This window comes from Mirounga leonina, unplaced genomic scaffold, assembly GCF_011800145.1.
Source record: "Mirounga leonina isolate KUSES-001 unplaced genomic scaffold, KU_Mleo_1.0 Mir_173, whole genome shotgun sequence".
NCBI classification, from domain to species: Eukaryota; Metazoa; Chordata; class Mammalia; order Carnivora; family Phocidae; genus Mirounga; species Mirounga leonina.
Genome location: NW_023270447.1, coordinates 77993465 through 78005542, shown reverse-complemented (window position 1 = coordinate 78005542; position 12078 = coordinate 77993465).

Here is a 12078-nt window from a genome sequence, read left to right as displayed (position 1 = left end):
CCCTCTCTCACTCCCCCTGCTTATGTTCCCTCTCTTGCTGTGTCTCTCTCTCTGTCAAATAAATAAATAAAATATTAAAAAAAAAAGATTGTCCTCTCAATAATTCCTTGTTCTTCACCTTTTCTTTTAGTAGTAAGAGAATTTTGTGCCAATGGTTGTCATAGAAACAAAACATGGTGTTTTCTCTACAGAGAAGGAACATCAGAGGCTCTAACCTGCCCGTTTTATAAGTGGAGATACTGAGTCCCCAAAAGCAGGAATAACTTCCTCAAAATCACCCAATAGGTGCTCAGCAAGTGCTTATTGATTGAATCGACACAAGCACATTATTCTAGACCGAGGGAACAAGGCTGGTGTGCCCAGACCCAGGTAATACTGCCTTGACCGTCAGTTTGTGCGTGCCGCTTCGTGGTGTCCAGGAGCACATCCGCTTACACGGCTGCAGTTTCCATTTTATAAGAGGGAAAGTGAGGTCCAGAGAGGTGTCTTGTCCAAGGTCACACAGCAAGTTAAAAAAGGCAGTGTTGGGATTTGAATTTAGCCCTAGTATAACCTCCGGGGCTTTTTCTGGAAATCTGGCAGAGAATTTGGCGTTTCCTGTGTTCCTTCCCAGTGGCCTCTGGGCTGGTCCATGGGGACATCAGTCCCAGGGCTGGCCCCGAGCTAGTTCAGCCAGGGCACCTGTGGCCTCACCCTGCTTCTCCAGAGAAGGTTTCTGGCGGCTGCAACTCCTGGTTTGTGTAGGGCTCGGGTTGCCCGCGGGGCATCTGGGTCCCCGCCTGCTTAGTGGCTGCCCTCCTCCTCCTCTCCCTGTTTCAGGCAGGCGGGGACCGTGTGCTGGGGCTTGCCAGGGCGTCCGCGTGCAGGTACACTCCTCCCTGGAATCTTCCGTGGTGGGGAGTGAGGGGCAGGCACTGACTAATTCTATACAAATTGGCTAATATTCCAAAGAATGCCATTCTGTAAGAAAGCAAATATTTAAATACTCAAGGCAGGCCCTCTCCGCCTCTGCACCCCGGCCCTTGCCACCTGCCAAATGCTGGCAGAGCCTCTGGGAGGCGTCTTGGGGCCGCACGCCTGGCGGCCTCTCACAGAGCTCTGTACCCCCCTAGACGGGGGCAGGGGGCTGCCAGATACGCCTCCTCCTGAAGCAGGACCCCAGGGGGCTATGTTGATGCCCCATTGGGCAGGGCTTATCCAGAAGGGGAGGCGAAGCTTGGTGAGCCAGGACTGGGTATTAAACACCATGGCTCTCTGGGCCTCGCTTTTCCCATGGGTAACAGAGAGTGTGCCAGGGACCCAATAAGTCATTCCCCAATCTTGCTGGGCCCCATCTCAAACCTACCGAAGCAGAATCTGAGGGTCCAAGGCCCAGGACAATGCGTTTTAACCAAGCCTTGAGGGAAGCACGATGCAGCTGGTCCAGCGCCCTCTGCCTCTTCCGGGCTCACTGAGGGTGGTACTCACGAGCTTCTGTCAGCTCTAGGCCGGGGGAAGGGCACGTGCAAGGCCAGGGAACCCAGTGGCCCTCCAGGAAGGTGGTGGGAGCAAGGGTGGGGTGGGCCGGGGAAAGGAGGGCGGGGCAGCTACATGTGGGCAAATGGTGGAGGGCCTTACCCTGTCTTCCTCGGGGCTCACGACACCCTCATAGGGGTCCAGCTCGAGGCCTGAGAGGCTTTCTTCATCTCAGCCTCACTCTTGGGCCACCTGACTCCTTTCCTCTCTGAACTCCAGGGCACCAACTCTCTCCCTCTCTCTTAGCAATACATTTTGCTTTGCTTTACGAATGGCGTAGTAAAGGACAATGGCGGGCCTTCCCTTGGTTGAGTGCTGTGTGTCAGGCCCCGCACTGGCTACTTCTCTTGCATGATCTTACTTTCTTTCCACAGGAGCCCCATGAGATGGGTTCTGTTATTGCCACCTAACAGAAAGGTAAACCGAGGCATAGAGAGGTTATGTAGCTTGCCCAGGAGTGCTCAGTGAAGCTGTGTAGCATCGGGGTTCAATTCTGGGTCTTCCAACCCCATGGCCTGGACTCGGACCCCCCATCTCCACGGTCTTTGATGAGTCCCCCCAGGGAGGGATTATGCTGCTCTTCCTTCTGGGCCCTCAGTGCCCAGTACGTGGGTCACATGGCACACCCTGCCCAGTGCCAACCACATGGGTCTGCTGTGAATGTGATGTAATCATCCCCATTTACAGATGAAGAAACTGAGGCACAGAAAATCAGATGACTTGTCCAAAGTCCTAGAACAGGCAAGCGGCAGAAATGGTTGTTACGTTGGGTCTCTCAGAAGTAGACCCCCAAGTCAAGGATTTGAGTGAAAACAGTTTACCTGGGAGGTGACTTCCAGAAGTATAGGTAGACAAGTCGGGAAGTGAGAGAGGAAGGGAAAGAAGCCAACAGAAGGCATGTCAAAAAGCAGGTAGGCGCTGTGGGCAGTTGGGTTTCGGTCCCACTGAGGACCTCTGGGAGAGTGTAGAGCATGCCTCAGTTGTCCCTCCGAGGAGCGAGGGGGTGAGGGGCTGGGTTGCTTGTTCCACTACTCCCATTGGTCTGGCCGAAGGCTGTTCCAGGCCCTTCTGGCCCAGCAAGTTCCTGTGGCTGGGGAGGCAGGGTCACAGGTGTTGAGAAACTCACAGGATGGTGAGTTCCTGAAGGGCCACAGGTGGGGCAGTGGCAGCCCCTGCTGCAGAAATGTTCATAACTTGGCTTTTCAGAATCGAAATCCATCTGATCATCTGTCTGTCCAGGCATCCTTGCATCCATGCATCTCTCTCCATTTATCATCCTTCTGTCCGTCGTTCATGCATCATAAACCTGAGCCCTCTTGGGTGCTACACACAGTCCTAGGCCCTGGCGGTCCAGAGACGACCGCCTTCCAAAGTCACTCCCTTTCTCCAAAGGGGATGCATTTCTGGTAGTTGCTCTGCCGTGACCAGTTTTTGTGGGACAGGCAGGGCAGGCTGGCTCCTGTGGTCATCGGCACCCCCCTTTCCCATGCCGGGCTCAGGACCCTCCAGCTCTGGGGCAGCTCCCAGAGATAGCCTGAGCTTCTGTCAGAGTCATGGTGGACTCACAGATTGGCTGCTGGTAACCCTAGAGCCCCTTCTCTCCCGTCCCAGTGCTAGCAGGGGCTCTGTGGCTGGCTCTCCCACCAGGCCACCTGCTGGGGACATGGGCCTGGTTCAGGCTGAGGACACCCACTGGGTCTTTGCTGAGCAGCCTTGAGAAGCTGAGCAGGGCTACGGTGTCGCAGGCACTGGGTTCCCTCTCTGTTATCTTGGTGCTCAGAGAAGCCACTTGCTTAGACAAAGTTTGTCCGCGACTCACATCCTGGTGAGGAGGTAGAGACAGAAAGCCATCCCTGAGCGCCGACTTGGGGACCAGGCCCTCTGCATGGTGGGTTTCCCTGAACCCTGGTGTCAGTGCTAAGAGATGGACATCCTCACCTCCTGTATACTCAAGGAAACTGAGGTTCAGAGAGGGGAATTGTCCTGCCTGAGGCCACACAGCTGGAACGTGTGAATGTTAGTGTGGGAAGGAGCCCAGGCCCCCTTGACTTGAGTCCGTTTCTTTCTAGTTACTCTATCCCTGGCACAGCTGTTCCAGGCCCTGGCTGCACTGAGAATTGCCCCCCATCCCCCCATCCTTCAATACCATCATCATCGTCACCTCTGTCGAGATGGCTCTTTGCCTCCCAAGGGACCGCAGTTAAGAGCGCTTGCCACGTGTACATGATGGAGGATCCAGGAAGCATGTGTAGCCCCCAAAGGCCACAGACTGTCACCTGGCAGATAGAACAAAAATTTGGAGTAGGACAGACCTGGGTTCTAGTCTCAGCTTTGCTCTTTCCTTGCTGTGTGACCCTGGGTAAGTTACCTCACCTTTCTGAGCGGCTCAGTTTCCTCATCAGTAGATGGGGAGGAATATATACCTGTCCTGCCGGGAGGCTAGAACAAAAGTGGAAATGGGACAAAATGTGCAAAGGGCCACATGCCTTGTGCCTGGCTCATAGATGCTCCCTGAATAAGCAGAGAGGAATAAAAAGCCTCAAATTATGTGTGTGCATTTTGGGGCATGGAGGCACTGATTATAAGCCAGGGGTATTTAATCAGGAAGGTGGTCTCTTCCATGCCTGGAGAGATTCATATGAGCCCAGTCTGGTGGCTTTTAGAATCTGGGGCACAGATTTCTTTCTCCAAGTGAAACTGTACAACAGATTTCAACATAGAGAGCAGCTAATGGTAGACTTGGTCCCAGAAGAGCTCAATGGCTGTTTTATCTCTTGGGCCCCCACTTGCTCCTCATTGGCAGACCCTAAGGCATCTGTGAGGACCCCCAAGGCCCCAAGCAGCACAGTGTGAGAGCTTCTGGGGTCCCAGTCCTTGGAAGGAAGTATGGGAAGGAGAGACGGCTTAGTGGACCTTAGAAGGGGCTCTCCAGGCCTGACTCTGAATGCAGGAGCCAGTGAGTGTTTTATGCACGTAGGGCTGGGCCCTGTGGCAGGGGGGCAGGCTGTCCCCCCGCTCATTCCTGCTCCCTGCGGTCCTTTCCTCCCCCTCTCATGGGCTGTCTTTACTCAGCCAGCTTCCTGCTGTCCCCCAGGGGCTGGGGGCACTCTTGGGTCATCTCTGGGTTTTGTAATGATGACATAGAAACTGCTAGGTGGTGTCAGGGAGTGACGCATTGCTCAGGTCTGAGGCCCTGTCAGGCAGAAAGTCCCTTCACCCACCTCTGGTTCTTTCTCCAACTGTAGCCCCTGGAGCTCCCACCCCGTCTAAATTTTCCACCGCCACACCCACAAGCAAGGCCCAGAGAAGGAATGAGAACTGCCCAAGGTTGCACAGCACCTCAATCCATGGCTGGGTTTGGGGGCAAAAGGCTAGGTCTGTGTTGGCAAAAGGAGGCCTGGCTGCTGCATGGGAGTCCCAAACAAACTTGGTCCCAAGTCTCGAGGGTCTTTGGGGCAAGGGTCTAATAATGTGGGCACCAGGGATCACATTTGCGGGGGGTACATCTGTTCATTCCACAGTCACCGAGTCCTGTTGTCTTCGAGCCCCTATGCTCAGGGTTGAGGACTCAGCAATGGGACATTTCTATCGTTGGGGAGACTGCTGGGTGGAGGGGGGCACAGAGCCTGGGTCAGGGCTGGACTTCCAGCTGCCTTGCTGCCAGGCCGTGTGACCTCCGTGCCTCGGTGTGTTGGGATAGGGCCTCCTAGGGTCCCCGTGAGGCTGTGGACCTGAGTGAAGTCCCCACATGGTGCCGCGCCTAGCTCTCTATAGAAGCTGGCTGCTATGATTCTTACTGTGGTTGTGATTATCCTCTGCCGTGGGCTGGACCCTTTGGATATGACCTGTGTGTTCCACCAGGACTCTGAGAGGTGGCTTACAGAGGGGGAAGCCGAGGCCGGGAGGTACCACGTTCGAGGTCACACATCCAGGAAGTGATCGGGCCGGGGTCGAAGCCAGCTGTGTCTGCTGCACCCCGCTGGCTTCCCAGTGCCACCCCCCACCTCAGCAGACACCAAGGAGGGCAGATCTACCCTTGCTGGGCAGCCCTGGGTCCACTGGGTGTGCCTCTCCCCTCAGCGTTGGCCAGGGTCCCCAGCAGCCCCCATGATGAATGGGTCTGGGGATGTTTCTTCCAGGGCGGCTGCCAAGGCCAAGGCCCTGGCCCTGGCAGGGTCTTCTCTGGCTTTTGTCCCCCTCCCCCATCACTTTCCCCAGGGGGGCGTGCTGTGACTGACTGCCTGGGCCTGCCTGCCCCTCCTTCCTCATAGCTTACATTCCTCCAGAAGCTTCTCCCCCAGGCTGGCGCGCAGGTCAGCACCTCCCTGTGCACAGCCCTCCCCTCCCGCTCTGCTGTCAGGTCTTGGCAGTGGGTCCCAGGGCTCCACTGGCTTCTCAGTCCCATCCAGGGTCTGCAGGGCTCTCCTGGTCTATCCCAGGGGCCTCCCCCAGCTTCTTATGTCCAGTGCTTAACCCAGAAGAATGGAGGCCAAATGCTTGAGTCAAAGGCGTAAGAGGGGAAAATGCAAATGCAAATGCAAAATGCAATGCGTTCTTCAAAGCAAGCCAGGAAGGCATCTGCCTACCTGATCTCTGTGGAAAGCAGTTCCTGGGCACGGTCCATCCCCACCCACGACGATCACCATTCAACAGGTAGACTTTGCCAAGCCTTAGTTTTCTCATCTGAAAAATGAGTCCACAAACATCTACCTCACAGAGTCATGAAATTCTATGAACCTTACCTGGTGTCTTCACAGAGAATTGTATTATTGAGGAAACGGTGGGAGTTTGCCAAGAGGACAGGGGTGCTGGAAAGGCCTTCCAAGCAGAGGGAAGGGCTCAGGCAGAAGCAGAGCAGTGGGACACACAAAATCAGGGACAGAGCTGGAGGCAGCTTGCACTGGCCCCCTCGAGCTGCTTGTTCAATGCTCAGGACTTCACAAACTGGTCGTTAGGCCTAGCCGTCACTAAAAATTAAATTATATAAACTTAAATTGAATGAATCACATTACCGAGAAAAGTAAACTTCGAAGCTCATGACTTCCTAGCTGTTTAACGGTTATCTGTCCTCTGAAGTTGGTTTGCTTTTGTCTGTGTGGTAGAAATACCATAAGATGGTGCGCTCCTTCCCTGCTCCTCCCGGCCTCGTGTTCGGGGTGTCGCGTTGGTGGCTTGGAGAACGTTCAGCAAGAAGTTCCGTGAGCCCGCTGTGTACCGGCAGCATCAGCCTCTGTGCGCTCCGTATCTCAGCCTCATCCTGGGAGGTGGACCCTGTTCGCATCCAGGGAGCTGGGTCATCTGCTCGGGGCCAGGACAGCAGCAGAACGGAAGGGATCCTGGTACGACGGGCGTCTGGTGAGGGGTGGTTGGGGATGTTCCGGGTCCTGACCCCGCCCTCGGCCCCTTCTCCCCACAAAGGAGGCTGGACTCCACATTTGAAGAGGTGGCGGCCGAAGCAGCCTAGGATTCCCTCTGACCCAGCTCTGCCTCTGGCCTCACAGCTGGGAGATGAGGGGGCCAGGAAGCCCGAGAGCATGGGGATGGCTGCGCCGGGCCCTCCCCGTGGGACTGCCCTCCGAGTGCCGCCTGCCTGCCTGCCTGCCATGACCCTGGTCGGCTCTTGGCCTCCCTGGCTCAGACGGTGCCAGTCTGGGCTCCGGCGCTGGCCCGGGAGGGAGCCACCTCTGAGGAGTGCCTGCCAGGCGGCATTTCGCCACCATCCTGGGCTGCAGCTTGGCTGGTTTGTAAGTACGTGTGTTTCTGGCACCCTCTCCCCATTAGGCAGTGTAATTGCCCTGCACCATTCAAGGCTGACAGGTCCCTAATGGGGATCGGCCGATGGGATGCCCAGTCCAGGGGCTCCCCCGGTGGGGGAGTGGCTCCCTTCCTGAGGTTCTGGGGCGGGGGCACTGGCCCTTAGGGAGCTGATACTGTGTACAGGAGACTCCTACTCTGAGACGTGGTACAGGGTAGTGGGCTGTGAGTTCACCCAGAGCTGTGTGGCCTGGGCTGGTGGCTTTACCTTTCTGAGCTTCGGGGTCTTCATCAGGGCACAGTAGCAGCCCTTTCTCTTGTTTCAGGAAGGAAGGAAGGAATGAGGGCCATCTGTGCGAAGTTTGGGAAGGAGCGTGCAGGCACCTAGAGAGCATTTCTCCTTCCCATTTTACAGATGAGGAAACTGAGGCACAGAGGGGCGAAGCCACAGCCCGAGGTCTTACGGCCCCTTGGCCAGGGCTTTTTCTCTACGCTAGATTTCAGACACCCTCTTCACAGCTGTGGGGCTGAAAAGTGTTTTGGAGGAGAAACCGAGGGGATCGTCGTTCTTTATAATCAATCAGCAGTTAATAAGCCCCTTCTCCAAGCTCTTTAAATGGCTTCCAGTCCCTGTGGAAGCCAGCGCAGAGAGGTTAGGAGCCGTGCCCCTGGTTACACAGCGGGGAAGGGCTAGTCCTGAGGTGAAGGGTAGTACAGCCCCAAACCAGGGCTCGACAGGCCCAGATTCTGGCTTCGCTGAGGGATTTGGGGCAGGTGACATCTCCTCTCTGGGCCTGTTTCCCTTGGAGCTCTCTGTGTGCCAGGCAAAGATTAAAAGAGGGTCTGCTAGAGAGAATGGTGGGATTTGGGGGCCTGGCTGGGTCAGGGTATGTGTCTTTTGACCCCACAGACCCCATCACACACACGCACGCTCAGCTTCGTGTAGCTCTGGGCAGGCCCCTCCTGCACACAGGGCACACGCCTGCCTTCACGGGGTCGCTTGAGTGCACGTGCGCACACACACACACGCAACCGGTGAATAGACATGGGCCTCAGTTCCACGTGGGCCCCTGCACACACGCATGCTCATGAGTGATCATACATGTACCTGGGCGTGCACATAGGCTTCCCCGACCTCAGCAACGTACACCCCCGGGTGAATGTCGATTTGCGCCCTCCTTCACCCTCTCATTCCCCAAAAGACTTCCAGGGAAACGAATTAAGAGAGAAAGGACACATCAGAGAGGTATAGAGGGAGAAGAGGCCTCTGGGATGTCTTTGTATTGCAGGCAAGGGTTCAGTTTAGTCTCTGAGTACCCTAATGACCAAGGTGAAAGGGACGAGTGGGCTTTTTACCCTACTTCCATCGGAGGATTGCCACAGGGACCAAGCAACGTCTTGCGTATGGAAGCACTTTGCAGATTGTGAGACGTCCGTTAAGATGGGATGAGAGGCACCGTTATTAACGGTGTCTGATCTCATGGCTGGGACCCAGCCTCCGGCCTTAGCTCCATATGCTGGACCTGAAGGCCTCCCCAATCCCTGGTCATTCCTTGCTCCGTGATGGATGCGCAGGTGGTGCCAGGCCTTCGTTCAAGCTCTTCCCTCCGCCAGAACACCTGGGTCCCTGCCACTCGGAGTGTTGCCTCCTCCCAGACCATGCCGGGCTGGGGCTGGGCCCTCCTCTAGGCTTCTGTGATTCCACCACATACCCCACTGGATTAAATCCTCCATTTACTTGCACCCTCCCTTGCCAGACCCCCTGAGGGTGGGGTGGGGGCCCTGTTTTTGGCATCCCCAGTGCCTGGCATAGAGTTGGTGCCTAGGAAGGGTTTGCTGAATGAATACATGTTGGTAATGAGCCCAGAGCCTGTCCTCTGGTCTCTACCTGTCCCCATTGGGTCAGAGCACTTGGGGTTCTGGGCATTGCATCCCCAGGAGCCCTGGCTCTGCAGAGCCTGCCCTTGCCCACCCAGGAGGGTAGGTCCTAACCCCAGATGTTTCCTACCTCCCTGAGCTGTCTAGGCAGGGAGGGAGCTGGAGCCTTGAACTTTCTGGGGTTTTGGCTATAGGTGGGTGGTCAGGGCCAGATCAGGGCAGGAGATGGCTGCCCACCAGCCCCCTCTGTTCAGTCATTCATCTGTTCATTCATTTGGTTGCTGAATTCTTGACCTGCGTTTTGCTATTTACTCTTGTCGATGTCTCAAGCACCCTCCTGGGGAAGGAGCTGTTTTACCTCCATTGTATAGATGTGTAAACCGAGACCCAAAGGGCCAGTGCTCTCCCAGTTTGTAAGCGGTGTGGTGGCCTGGAGAGTTGTGTCTGTCCTCCGAATGCTCATAGCCTGACTGGTGGTCAAGAGGGAGGGACCAATGGGGAGGAGGCAGCTGGGCAGGCCCTGGGGGGTGATGGCAATTCGGGGAGGAGGGGACACTAGTGAGTATGGGGGTCCCAAGGCATCTTTGAGAGCGCACCTCACTCCACGCTCACTGGTCCCTGGTACAGCGGCACCGCGGGTGCTCAGGGCACCCCATCTCCCACGCACACCGCAGCCTCACACCTTCACACATTCTCACACTTGGTATCCTGCACTCACAACTTACACCCCAGCGGGTGCACACTTCTGACCCCTCCACTTCTTTCCTCCAGGCCCTGCCGCACCAGATACACTCTCACCCTCAAGCCGGCACACCCATCCTCACCCACATGTTCACACACACCCCCGTGCCCACACCCGGAGGAGACACACTCTCGAGATACACACACAGCCCATGTCCCCTCCTGAGTCACACACCCAGGACCCCCCTCCCTGGTGGCCACCACCTGAAGGGCCCTGGGCAACTCAGGCACCAGGCTGGCTCCCGTCGGGTGGGGCAGGTGTTTCCAGCTGCTTGGGCTTGGCCCAGGCTTGGGGACACAGCCCTGGCCCGGGGTGTGGGGCTGGGCAGCAGCTGTGTGGGCCGAGCCAGGATGCTCACACCTGGGCTGGTTTGTCTGGGGCTGGCGCCAGCCTATCAGAGGACAGCCCTTGCCTGGCGGGGGACACCAGCTTCACAATCCTGGAGTGCTGGGGAAGCCCGAGGAAGGGCAGGTGGGCGGGCCCGGGCCAGGCCTGTCTCTCTAATTTCAAATCCTAGTTTTCCTGTGTGATCTCGGGTGGCACGTTCTGAACCTCAGCTTACCGCTTTGTAAAATGGGTATGAGGACGACTTTCCCTGCATGGTCAGTGGGAGAATAAAATAAGACATTGTGAAATCCGGGGCTTGGCTTTCCGGCTGAGTCCACACCATGTTCCTTGTCTCCCTCAGCTGGATGCTGACTCCCTCCTCTGACCTCACCTGTGCTTTTAAAAAACAGCTTTATAGAGCTATAATTCACATGCCAATCAATTCACTTATTTAAAGCACATGATTTTTTGTTTAAAGATTTATTTATTTATTTATTTATTTATTTATTTATTTATTTATTTGAGAGAGAGAGGCAGAGTGCATGAGTAGGAGAGGGCGAGAGAATCCCAAGCAGAGTCCCCACTGAGCAGGGAGCATGACGTGGGGCTCAATCCCATGATCCTGGGATCACAACCTGAGCCGAAATCAAGAGTCAGACGCTTTGCTGACTGAGGCACACAGGGGCCCCTAAAGCTCACAATTTAATGGCTTTCACTATAGTCACAAAAATTGCCACCATCACCACAGTCAGGTTTAGGACATTCTCATCACCGTAAAGAGAAACCTCGTCTCCTTCCACTCCCTTAACACTCAGCCCCTCGCACCAGCCCAGAGCACCTACTAATTTACTTTCTGTCTCTATCGATGTGCCTATCCTGGACAGTTTGTGTGAGTGAGATTCTATGATATGTGCTCGTATGTGACTAGCATCTTTCACTGAGTGTAACATTTTCCAGATTCATCCATGCTGTAGCACATGTCGGTGCTTCTCGTGGGTACAATGGGAACGTAGCACATTCTGCTTATCTGCACATCTGCTGATGGACATCTGGGTTGTTTCTATGTTTTGGCCATCGTGAATGTGTGTTATGAATATTTGGGCCTTACTTTCCACTTGCTTCTGCCTGACTTGATCATTTTAGCCTCTGACCTCTGAGCCAAGTCAAGAGGCAGGAAGGCCAGTGTTGGAGGACGGTTAGGTAAGCAGGGGATCCATATGCCAACAGGATTCTGGAGGCTGGGAGGTGGAAGAGGTAGCTGGCCGAAGGGGTGGGGACCTCCTCACCTGTTACCACTTGCATCCATACCTCCCTTCCCTGTCCTCTCTCCTCCCACCGGCTTGATAGTGGCAGTCAGAGGCACCATTATGCCAAGAACTTTGCACACCGAATAGCAATGCATCCTAAAACAAACAAATAAAAGCAAACAGTGAGGTGGATACTATAGCACCCAGTTTACAGATGAAGCTGAGGCTCAGGGAGTTGAAGTGACTTCTTTTTTTTTTAAAGATTTTATTTATTTATTTGAGAGAGAGAGAATGAGAGAGAGCACATGAGAGGGGGAAGGGTCAGAGGGAGAAGCAGACTCCCTGCCGAGCAGGGAGCCCGATGCGGGACTCGATCCCAGGACTCCAGGATCATGAAGTGACTTCTTGAAGTCATGCAAATGCTGGGGCAGAATCTGAACCCAGACTTGTCTGGTCCTTGGAATGGGACATGAGTCCCTCCAACCTGCCCTTCCTCCCACTGTGAGTCTCAGTTCTGCCCCAATGCCATGATTCAATTCAATCCAATCCAATCCAGTCCATTCCAATCCAATCCAATCCAATCCAATCCAATCCAATCCAATCCAATCCAATCCA